Below are 13,161 nucleotides of genomic sequence, written 5' to 3' on the forward strand. Positions count from 1 at the left end.
CCACCGGCCCCTCGCACCCTTAGCCTCCCCCCTGCTGCTGCAGCCTCGAACCGCCGGGCCGCGCCTGCTTCCGCGCGCCCGCGCCGGCCCCATCCGCCTCTGCTCCACAGCTAACCGGAGCCCGCCTTCCCTGGTGGCCTCGGGCACGCGCCCGCGCGCATCCGTCCCTTGCGCTCGCCGCCGCCGCGAACTGCGGCCCCGGTCAGTCGGCACCTGGGTCCGGCGCCCCTGGGCTCCGTCCGCCGCACCCAGGTCAACCTCGACGGGTGCCCACGCTCGTGCCCGTTTCCCGTTACCCGCGCGCCCGTTTGGCCCCTAGGGCCAATGACATGGGGGCCCAGCCCCAGAACATTTTTATAAAAAAAAGGAATTAAAAATTAAATTATTAAATAAAAATAAAAATGATTAATAAAATTAATTATTAATTAATTAACTAATGAATTAATTAAGTTAATTAATCCGGTTTAATTAAATTAATTAACAAGTTAAGTTTAATTAAACTGTAATTAGATTAACTTAAACCCTAATTAACCTAATTAGAGGATGACAGGTGGGTCCCCCCGGACCCACATGTTGTTGGAAATATGCCCTAGAGGCAATAATAAAAGTATTATTATATTTCAATGTTCATGATAAATATCTTTTATTCATGCTATAACTGTATTATCCGGAAATCGTAATACACGTGTGAATACTTAGACCACAATATGTCCCTGGTAAACCTCTAGTTGACCAGCTCGTTGTGATCAACAGATAGTCATGGTTTCCTGACTATGGACATTGGATGTCGTTGATAACGGGATCACATCATTAGGAGAATGATGTGATGGACAAGACCCAATCCTAAGCATAGCATAAAAGATCGTGTAGTTCGTTGCTAGAGCTTTGCCAATGTCAAGTATCTCTTCCTTCGACCATGAGATCGTGTAACTCCCGGATACCGTAAGAGTGCCTTGGGTGTATCAAGCGTCACAACGTAACTGGGTGACTATAAAGGTGCATTACAGGTATCTCCGAAAGTAGCTGTTGGGTTGACACGGATCGAGACTGGGATTTGTCACTCCGTATGACGGAGAGGTATCTCTGGGCCCACTCGGTAATGCATCATCATAATGAGCTCAATGTGACCAAGGTGTTGGACACGGGATCATGCATTACGGTACGAGTAAAGTGACTTGCCGGTAACGAGACTGAACAAGGTATTGGGATACCGACGATCGAGTCTCGGGCAAGTAACGTACCGATTGACAAAGGGAATTGCATACAGGGTTTGATCGAATCCTCGACATCGTGGTTCATCCGATGACAACATCGAGGAGCATGTGGGAGCCATCATGGGTATCCAGATCCCGCTAATGGTTATTGACTAAGAGCGTCTCGGTCATGTCTGCATGTCTCCCGAACCCGTAGGGTCTACACACTTAAGGTTCGGTGACGCTAGGGTTATGAAGATATGTATATGCAGAAACCCGAATGTTGTTCGGAGTCCCGGATGAGATCCCGGACGTCACAAGGAGTTCCGGAATGGTCCGGAGGTAAAGAATTATATATAGGAAGTGCTATTTCGGGCATCGGGACAAGTTTCGGGGTTATCGGTATTGTACCGGGACCACCGGAAGGGTCCCGGGGGTCCACCGAGTGGGGCCACCTGTCCCGGGGGGCCACATGGGCTGTAGGGGGTGCGCCTTGGCCTTCATGGGCCAAGGGCACCAGCCCCTATAGGCCCATGCGCCTAGGGTTTCCCCCTAGGAGGAGTCCTAGTGGTGGAAGGCACCCCTAGGTGCCTTGGGGGGGAGGGAAACCTCCCCTAGGCCGCCGCCCCCCCTAGTAGATCTCATCTACTAGGGCCGGCGCCCCCCCTGGCACCCCTATATATAGTGGGGGAGAGGAGGGACTTCATACACCAGCCCCTGGCACCTCCATCTCCCCCCCGTTACGTCTCTCCCTCGTAGTCTCGGCGAAGCCCTGCTGCTGTGACGCCCTGCATCCACCACCACGCCGTCGTGCTGCTGGATCTTCATCAACCTCTCCTTCCCCCTTGCTGGATCAAGAAGGAGGAGACGTCTCCCGTCCCGTACGTGTGTTGAACGCGGAGGTGCCGTCCGTTCGGCGCTGGTCATCGGTGATTTGAATCACGTCGAGTACGACTACATCATCACCTTGCAAGCTTCCGCACGCGATCTACAAGTGGTATGTAGATGCAAACTCTCTCCCTTGACTCGTTGCTTAGATGAACTCATAGATGGATCTTGGTGAAACCGTAGGAAAAATTTTAATTTTCTGCAACGTTCCCCAACAGTGGCATCATGAGCTAGGTCTATGCGTAGTTCTCTTTGCACGAGTAGAACACAATTTTGTTGTGGGCGTGGATTTTGTCATCTTACTTGCCTCTACTAGTCTTTTCTTGCTCAACGGTATCGTGGGATGAAGCGGCCCGGACCAACCTTACACGTACGCTTACGTGAGACCGGTTCCACCGACTGACATGCACTAGTTGCATAAGGTGGCTGGCGGGTGTCTGTCTCTCCCACCTTAGTTGGAGCGGAATCGATGAACAGGGCCCTTATGAAGGGTAAATAGAAGTTGACAAAATCACGTTGTGGTGATTCGTAGGTAAGAAAACGTTCTTGCTAGAACCCAATTGCAGCCACGTAAAAGATGCAACAACAATTAGAGGACGTCTAACTTGTTTTTGCAGCGATTGATCATGTGATGTGATATGGCCAGAAGTTGTGATGAATGATGAATTGTGATGTATGAGATCATGTTCTTTGTAATAGGATTCACGACTTGCATGTCGATGAGTATGACAACCGGCAGGAGCCATAGGAGTTGTCATTATTTTTTGTATGACCTGCGTGTCATTGAATAACGTCATGTAAACTACTTTACTTTATTGCTAAACGTTAGTCATAGAAGTAGAAGTAGTCGTTGGCGTGACAACTTCATGAAGACACGATGATGGAGATCATGGTGTCAAACCGGTGACAAGATGATCATGAAGCCCCGAAGATGAAGATCAATGGAGCTATATGATATTGGCCATATCATGTCACAACTATATAATTGCATGTGATGTTTATTATGTATTATGCATCTTGTTTACTTAGGACGACGGTAGTAAATAAGATGATCCCTTATAAAATTTCAAGAAGTGTTCTCCCCTAACTGTGCACCGTTGCTATAGTTCGTCGTTTCTAAGCACCACGTGATGATCGGGTGTGATGGATTCTTACGTTCACATACAACGGGTGTAAGACAGTTTTACACAGCGAAAACACTTAGGGTTAACTTGACGAGCCTAGCATGTGCAGACATGGCCTCGGAACACGGAGACCGAAAGGTCGAACACGAGTCGTATGGAAGATACGATCAACATGAAAATGTTCACCGACGATGACTAGTCCGTCTCACGTGATGATCGGACACGGGCTAGTCGACTCGGATCGTGTAACACTTAGATGACTAAAGGGATGTCTAATCTAAGTGGGAGTTCATAATTTGATTAGAACTTTATTATCATGAACTTAGTCTAAAACCTTTGCAAATATGTCTTGTAGATCAATGGCCAACGCTAATGTCAACATGAACTTCAACGCGTTCCTAGAGAAAACCAAGCTGAAAGATGATGGCAGCAACTATACAGACTGGGTCCGGAACCTGAGGATCATCCTCATAGCTGCCAGGAAACAATATGTCCTAGAAGGACCGCTAGGTGACGCTCCCGTCCCAGAGAACCAAGACATTATGAATGCTTGGCAGTCTCGTGCTGATGATTACTCCCTCGTTCAGTGCGGCATGCTTTACAGCTTAGAACCGGGGCTCCAAAAGCGTTTTGAGCACCACGGAGCATATGAGATGTTCGAAGAGCTGAAACTAGTTTTTCAAGCTCATGCCCGGGTCGAGAGATATGATGTCTCCGACAAGTTCTACAGTTGTAAGATGGAGGAAAACAGTTCTGTCAGTGAGCACATCCTGAAGATGTCTGGGTTGCACAACCGTATGACCCAGCTGAACATTAACCTCCCAGATGAGGCGGTTATTGACAGAATCCTCCAGTCGCTCCCACCAAGCTACAAGAGCTTTGTGATGAACTACAACATGCAGGGGATGGAAAAGACCATTCCTGAAGTGTTCTCGATGCTGAAGTCAGCAGAGGCTGAAATCAAGAAAGAACATCAAGTGTTGATGGTCAATAAGACCAATAAGTTCAAGAAGGGCAAGGGTAAGAAGAACTTCAAGAAGGACGGCAAAGATGTTGCCGCGCCTGGTAAGCCAGTTATCGGGAAGAAGTCAAAGAATGGACCCAAGCCTGAGACTGAGTGCTTTTATTGCAAGGGGAAGGGTCACTGGAAGCGGAACTGCCCCAAATACTTAGCGGATAAGAAGGCCGGCAACACCAAAGGTATATTTGATATACATGTGATTGATGTGTACCTTACCAGTAATCGTAGTAACTCCTGGGTATTTGATACCGGTGTCGTTGCTCATATTTGTAACTCACAGCAGGAGCTGCGGAATAAACGGAGACTGGCAAAGGACGAGGTGACGATGCGCGTCGGGAATGGTTCCAGAGTCGATGTGATCGCCGTCGGCACGCTGCCTCTACATTTACCTACGGGATTAGTTTTGAACCTTAATAATTGTTATTTAGTGCCAAGTTTGAGCATGAACATTGTATCAGGATCTTGTTTAATACGAGATGGCTACTGATTTAAGTCTGAGAATAATGGTTGTTTGATTTATATGAGAGATATGTTTTATGGTCATGCTCCGACGGTCAATGGTTTATTCTTAATGAATCTCGAGCGTAATATTACACATGTTCATAGTGTAGATGCCAAAAGATTTAAAGTTGATAACGATAGTCCCACATACTTGTGGCACTGCCGCCTTGGTCACATTGGTGTCAAACGCATGAAGAAGCTCCATGCCGATGGACTTTTAGAGTCTCTTGATTATGAATCGTTTGACACGTGCGAACCATGCCTCTTGGGCAAAATGACCAAGACTCCGTTCTCCGGAACAATGGAGCGAGCAACCAACTTGTTGGAAATCATACATACCGATGTGTGCGGTCCAATGAGCGTTGAGGCTCGCGGAGGATATCGTTATGTTCTCACTCTCACAGATGACTTGAGACACAAGTCTGAGACCTTTGAAAAGTTCAAGGAATTTCAGAATGAGGTGGAGAATCAACGTGACCGAAAGATAAAATTCTTACGATCAGATCGTGGAGGAGAATACTTAAGTCACGAATTTGGTACACACTTAAAGAAATGTGGAATCGTTTCACAGCTCACGCCGCCTGGAACACCTCAGCGAAACGGTGTGTCCGAACGTCGTAATCGCACTCTATTGGATATGGTGCGGTCTATGATGTCCCTTACCGATTTACCGCTATCATTTTGGGGATACGCTCTAGAGACAGCTACATTCACTTTAAATAGGGCACCATCTAAATCCGTTGAGACGACACCGTATGAATTATGGTTTGGAAAGAAACCTAAGCTGTCGTTTCTGAAAGTTTGGGGATGCGATGCTTATGTCAAGAAACTTCAACCTGAAAAGCTCGAACCCAAGTCGGAAAAATGCGTATTCATAGGATACCCTAAGGAAACTGTAGGGTATACCTTCTACTTAAGATCCGAAGGCAAGATCTTTGTTGCTAAGAACGGATGCTTTCTGGAAAAAGAGTTTCTCTCGAAAGAAGTAAGTGGGAGGAAAGTAGAACTCGATGAAGTACTACCTCTTGAGCGGGAAAGTGGCGCAGCGCAGGAAACCGTTCCTGTGATGCCCACACCAACTGAAGAGGAAAACAATGATAATGATCAAGGTACTTCGGATCAAGTTACTGCTGAACTTCGTAGGTCCACAAGGACACGTTCCGCACCAGATTGGTACGGCAACCCTGTCCTGGAAATCATGTTGTTAGACAACAATGAACCTTCGAACTATGAAGAAGCAATGGCAGGCCCGGATTCCAACAAATGGCTTGAAGCCATGAAATCCGAGATAGAATCCATGTATGAAAACAAAGTATGGACTTTGACAGACTTGCCCGATGATCGGCGAGCGATAGAAAACAAATGGATCTTTAAGAAGAAGACGGACGCGGATGGTAATATTACCATCTATAAAGCTCGACTTGTCGCTAAGGGTTATCGACAAGTTCAAGGGATTGACTACGACGAGACATTCTCTCCCGTAGCGAAGCTAAAGTCCGTCCGAATCATGTTAGCAATTGCCGCATACTATGATTATGAGATATGGCAGATGGACGTCAAAACAGCATTCCTTAACGGGCATCTTAAGGAAGAACTGTATATGATGCAGCCGGAAGGTTTTGTCGATCCTCGGAACGCTAACAAAGTATGCAAGCTCCAGCGATCCATTTATGGACTGGTGCAAGCATCTCGGAGTTGGAACATTCGCTTTGATGAGATGATCAAAGCGTTTGGGTTTATGCAGACTTATGGAGAAGCCTGCGTTTACAAGAAAGTGAGTGGGAGCTCTGTAGCATTTCTCATATTATATGTAGATGACATACTCCTGATGGGAAATAATATAGAATTTCTGGACAGCATTAAGGCCTACTTGAATAAGTGTTTTTCAATGAAGGACCTTGGAGAAGCTGCTTATATATTATGCATCAAGATCTATAGAGATAGATCGAGACGCCTCATAGGTCTTTCACAAAGCACATACCTTGATAAGATTTTGAAGAGATTCAGAATGGATCAGTCCAAGAAGGGGTTCTTGCCTATGTTACAAGGTATGAGACTGAGCTCAGCTCAGTCACCGACCACGGCAAAAGATAAAGAAGAGATGAGTGTCATCCCCTATGCTTCAGCCATAGGATCTATTATGTATGCCATGCTGTGTACCAGACCCGATGTAAACCTTGCCGTAAGTTTGGTAGCAAGATACCAAAGTAATCCCGGCAAGGAACACTGGACAACGGTCAAGAATATCCTGAAGTACCTGAAAAGGACAAAGGACATGTTTCTCGTTTATGGAGGAGACGAAGAGCTCGTCGTAAAGGGTTACGTCGACGCTAGCTTCGACTCAGATCTGGATGACTTTAAGTCACAAACCGGATACGTGTATATGTTGAATGGTGGAGCAGTAAGCTGGTGCAGCTGCAAGCAGAGCGTCGTGGCGGGATCTACGTGTGAAGCGGAGTACATGGCAGCCTCGGAGGCAGCGCATGAAGCGATTTGGGTGAAGGAGTTCATCACCGACCTAGGAGTCATACCCAATGCGTCGGGGCCGATCAAACTCTTCTGTGACAACACTGGAGCTATTGCCCTCGCCAAGGAGCCCAGGTTTCACAAGAAGACCAGGCACATCAAGCGTCGTTTCAACTCCATCCGTGAAAATGTTCAAGATGGAGACATAGAGATTTGCAAAGTGCACACGGATCTGAATGTCGCAGATCCGCTGACTAAACCTCTCTCGCGTGCAAAACATGATCAACACCAGAACTCTATGGGTGTTCGATTCATCACAATGTAACTAGATTGGTGACTCTAGTGCAAGTGGGAGACTGTTGGAAATATGCCCTAGAGGCAATAATAAAAGTATTATTATATTTCATTGTTCATGATAATTGTCTGTTATTCATGCTATAACTGTATTATCCGGAAATCGTAATACACGTGTGAATACTTAGACCACAATATGTCCCTGGTGAGCCTCTAGTTGACCAGCTCGTTGTGATCAACAGATAGTCATGGTTTCCTGACTATGGACATTGGATGTCGTTGATAACGGGATCACATCATTAGGAGAATGATGTGATGGACAAGACCCAATCCTAAGCATAGCATAAAAGATCGTGTAGTTCGTTTTGCTAGAGCTTTGCCAGTGTCAAGTATCTCTTCCTTCGACCATGAGATCGTGTAACTCCCGGATACCGTAAGAGTGCCTTGGGTGTATCAAACGTCACAACGTAACTGGGTGACTATAAAGGTGCATTACAGGTATCTCCAAAAGTAGCTGTTGGGTTGACACGGATCGAGACTGGGATTTGTCACTCCGTATGACGGAGAGGTATCTCTGGGCCCACTCGGTAATGCATCATCATATTGAGCTCAATGTGACCAAGGTGTTGGACACGGGATCATGCATTACGGTACGAGTAAAGTGACTTGCCGGTAACGAGACTGAACAAGGTATTGGGATACCGACGATCGAGTCTCGGGCAAGTAACGTACCGATTGACAAAGGGAATTGCATACAGGGTTTTGATCGAATCCTCGACATAGTGGTTCATCCGATGACAACATCGAGGAGCATGTGGGATCCATCATGGGTATCCAGATCCCGCTGATGGTTATTGACTGAGAGCGTCTCGGTCATGTCTGCATGTCTCCCGAACCCGTAGGGTCTACACACTTAAGGTTCGGTGACGCTAGGGTTATGAAGATATGTATATGCAGAAACCCGAATGTTGTTCGGAGTCCCGGATGAGATCCCGGACGTCACGAGGAGTTCCGGAATGGTCCGGAGGTAAAGAATTATATATAGGAAGTGCTATTTCGGGCATCGGGACAAGTTTCGGGGTTATCGGTATTGTACCGGGACCACCGGAAGGGTCCCGGGGGTCCACCGGGTGGGGCCACCTGTCCCGGGGGGGCACATGGGCTGTAGGGGGTGCGCCTTGGCCTTCATGGGCCAAGGGCACCAGCCCCTATAGGCCCATGCGCCTAGGGTTTCCCCCTAGGAGGAGTCCTAGTGGTGGAAGGCACCCCTAGGTGCCTTGGGGGGGAGGGAAACCTCCCCTAGGCCGCCGCCCCCCCTAGTAGATCTCATCTACTAGGGCCGGCGCCCCCCCTGGCACCCCTATATATAGTGGGGGAGAGGAGGGACTTCATACACCAGCCCCTGGCGCCTCCATCTCCCCCCCGTTACGTCTCTCCCTCGTAGTCTCGGCGAAGCCCTGCTGCTGTGACGCCCTGCATCCACCACCACGCCGTCGTGCTGCTGGATCTTCATCAACCTCTCCTTCCCCCTTGCTGGATCAAGAAGGAGGAGACGTCTCCCGTCCCGTACGTGTGTTGAACGCGGAGGTGCCGTCCGTTCGGCGCTGGTCATCGGTGATTTGAATCACGTCGAGTACGACTACATCATCACCTTGCAAGCTTCCGCACGCGATCTACAAGTGGTATGTAGATGCAAACTCTCTCCCTTGACTCGTTGCTTAGATGAACTCATAGATGGATCTTGGTGAAACCGTAGGAAAAATTTTAATTTTCTGCAACGTTCCCCAACACATGTCAGGTTGACCAAGTCAACTCTGTTGACTGCTGACGTCAGCATGACATCATGCTGACGTCATAAATCCATTTTTTGAATTAATTAATTAATTAATTAAATTCCAGAATTTAATAAAATCTTTAGAAAATCATAACTTTTAATCCGTAACTCGGATTAAATTATTTTCAACATGAAAGTTGCTCAGAACGACGAGACGAATCCGGATACGTAGCCCGTTCGTCCACCACACCCCCCTAACCTATCGAACTCGCAACTTTCCCCCTCCGGCTCCTCTGCCCGAAAATGCGAAACACCGGGAATACTTTCCCGGATGCTTTCCCCCTTCGTCGGTACCACCTACTACCGCGTTAGGGCACACCGAACACCGCGTATTGTCTTGATATATTTGTGGTGCTTTGTTTGCTCTGTATTCATTATTTCTTCCCCCTCTTCTCTCCGGTAGACTACGAGACCGACGCTGCTGCTGACCAGTTCGACTACGGAGTTGACGACCCCTCTCTCTTGCCAGAGCAACCAGGCAAGCCCCCCCCCTTTGATCACCAGATATCGCCTACTCTTCTCTATACTGCTTGCATTAGAGTAGTGTAGCATGTTACTGCTTTCCGTTAATCCTATTCTGATGCATAGCCTGTCATTGCTGCTACAGTCATTGATACCTTACCCGCAATCCTAAATGCTTAGTATAGGATGCTAGTGTTCCATCAGTGACCCTACACTCTTGTCCGTCTGCCATACTATACTACTGGGCTGTGATCACTTCGGGAGGTGATCACGGGCATATACTATATACTTTACACTATTACATTACTGGTGATACTGTTTGGAGATGGGGGCTGAAGGGGCAGGTGGCTCCATCCAGGTAGTGGTGGGCCTGAGTCCCCGACGACCCCCGACTGTTACTTTGTGGCGGAGCGACAGGGCAGGTTGAGACCACCTAGGAGACAGGTGGGCCTGACCTTGTTCGGCGTTCGCGGATATTTAACACGCTTAACGAGATCTTGGTATTTGATCTGAGTTGGCTACGAGCCTATACACACTAACCATCTACGCGGGAGTAGTTATGGGTATCCCGACGTCGTGGTATCAGCCGAAGCCTTCTTGACGTCAGCGACTGAGTGGCGCGCGCCGGGTTGGACTGCGTTAACGCAACTTCCTTTGTAATGGAGGTTGCTAGGTCTGCTCACCGGCCGCGTACGCAACGTGCAGGTGTGCAATGGGCGATGGGCCCAGACCCCTGCGCGCATAGGATTTAGACCGGCGTGCTGACCTCTCTGTTGTGCCTAGGTGGGGCTGCGACGTGTTGATCTTCCGAGGCCGGGCATGACCCAGGAAAGTGTGTCCGGCCAAATGGGATCGAGCGTGTTGGGTTATGTGGTGCACCCCTGCAGGGAAGTTAATCTATTCGAATAGCCGTGATCTTCGGTAACAGGACGACTTGGAGTTGTACCTTGACCTTATGACAACTAGAACCGGATACTTAATAAAACACACCCTTCCAAGTTCCACAGACAACCCGGTGATCGCTTTTCTACAGGGCGACGAGGAGAGGATCGCCGGGTAGGATTATGCTATGCGATGCTTCTTGGAGTTGCTACTTGGAGTTGCTACTTGGAGATGCTACTTGGAGGACTTCAATCTACTCTCTTCTATATGCTGCAAGACGGAGGCTGCCAGAAGCGTAGTCTTCGACAGGATTAGCTACCCCCCTCTTATTCTGGCATTCTGCAGTTCAGTCCACCGATATGGCCCTTTACACATATACCCATGCATATGTAGTGTAGCTCCTTGCTTGCGAGTACTTTGGATGAGTACTCACGGTTGCTTTCTCCCCCCTTTTCCCCCCTTTCCTTTCTTTCTGGTTGTCGCAACCAGATGCTGGAGCCCTGGAGCCAGACGCCACCGTCGACGACGACTACTACAATGGAGGTGCCTACTACTATGTGCAGCCCGCTGACGACGACCAGGAGTAGTTAGGAGGATCCCAGGCAGGAGGCCTGCACCTCTTTCGATCTGTATCCCAGTTTGTGCTAGCCTTCTTAAGGCAAACTTGTTTAACTTATGTCTGTACTCAGATATTGTTGCTTCCGCTGACTCGTCTGTGATCGAGCACTTGTATTCGAGCCCTCGAGGCCCCTGGCTTGTATTATGATGCTTGTATGACTTATTTTATTTGTAGAGTTGTGTTGTGATATCTTCCCGTGAGTCCTTGATCTTGATCGTACACATTTGCGTGCATGATTAGTGTACGATTGAATCGGGGGCGTCACACATAAACTCCATACACACCTTGCCATCATGTAGTCAATTAGTGCATGTCTCCAGCTATCATAAGCTCCCTCACAAACAGTACACACCGCACTCTTGGCCATATGTCTATGCTTAAGCACGTCCCCACTAGGTAAGGAATTATGTGCAAGACGCCGTGCAAACGTCCTTACTTTGGCTGGCACATTAACCCTCCAAAGCTTAGACCATCTCTTCTCTGATTTAGCAGAGCTTGTGGCTGGGCGCTTCTCTAATCAATCCTCCCTTGATTTCTTGATTGACACAAGCATTTTATAGCAAGATCTAACCTTGAATATACCAGTTCTTTCGAAGTGCCATGCCCAAAGGTCATCTTGAGGTACAGTGCTAATCGGGATTGTCTTAATAACATCCACATCCATTGGTAGAAAAAATTGAAGCTTCTGTATATCCCACACACCTTCAACTTGGATTATGAAATCTGAAACCAACTCTGGACAGCCGTGTTCTCGGATTCTGTATGGTATTCGTCTCTCATCCCTTGGGATCCAATTATTAAACTGGACATGGGTAGTCCGGCCATCCCCTATCCTTCTTATTAGACATGTTCTTGAGATATCTCTCCCTTCTAGCACCGAGCGCCAAATCTGTGATGGTCTCGGCCTTAGTTCAGCATCTAAAATATCAGAAGAAGGATGATACACAACCTTTAAAATTCTCGCACCAAGCGTCTCCGGAGAGACCAGACACCTCCATGCTTGACGTGCTAGTAGGGAAAGATTGAACAACTCCATGTCCCTAAACCCCAATCCACCCATGTACTTGGGCATAGTGAGCGCGTCCCAAGAAACCCAGTGCGTCTTCCTCTTCCCTTTTTCCTGCCCCAGAAAAACTTCCTTAAAAGAGAGTTAAGCTCATTGCACAAACCTCTTCAATTTAAAACATGTGGCAACTGATTTAATCAGTACCTCCTTCACTACTGTTGCTAAAATTTGTTCCATCCATCCTTTGACCTTCCCCCATAAACTGTCCTTAAGATACTTGAAAGCCCCATTTTTGGATTTCCCTACGTTCGTGGGCATACCCAAATATTTTACAGACAAAGCTTCATTAGGAACTCCTATTATGCCCTTCATATCCACTCTTACAGAATTAGGACAACCCTTACTGAAATGAATGGAACTTTTTCAAAGGTTTACCCGTTGTCCGAAAGCGTTACAGTATACCTCAATAACATCTTTAAGCTGTGTTGCTCCCTCCACACTTGCTTTTGCAAAAAACATGTTGTCGTCTACAAATAAAAGGTGACTGACCGGGGGTGCTATGGGCGCCACAATGATGCCCGATAAATTTTCAGAATTCTCCCTGCTCTTTTAAAGGCAAGACAGACCTTCAGCAGCAAGAAAAACAAATACGGTGAGATGGGGTCACCCTGGCGGATGCCCCTACTAGGTTTAAAAAATAGCCCTACTAGTGGGCGAATCTGAAGGCAGCAAAGCCCAGCCCATACCGTGTGAAAAGTAGGCCCAAAGTGAACGCGGCTCCTCCCACGAACCGCTGCGCACTTGTCTGTTGTCCTATTACGTTCGGGTCCGAGTGGTCAGTGGTCAGTGGTCATAAACCCTTCTCCCTCAG

The sequence above is a fragment of the Triticum dicoccoides genome, chromosome 4B (assembly GCF_002162155.2).
Source record: "Triticum dicoccoides isolate Atlit2015 ecotype Zavitan chromosome 4B, WEW_v2.0, whole genome shotgun sequence".
Taxonomy (NCBI): Eukaryota; Viridiplantae; Streptophyta; class Magnoliopsida; order Poales; family Poaceae; genus Triticum; species Triticum dicoccoides.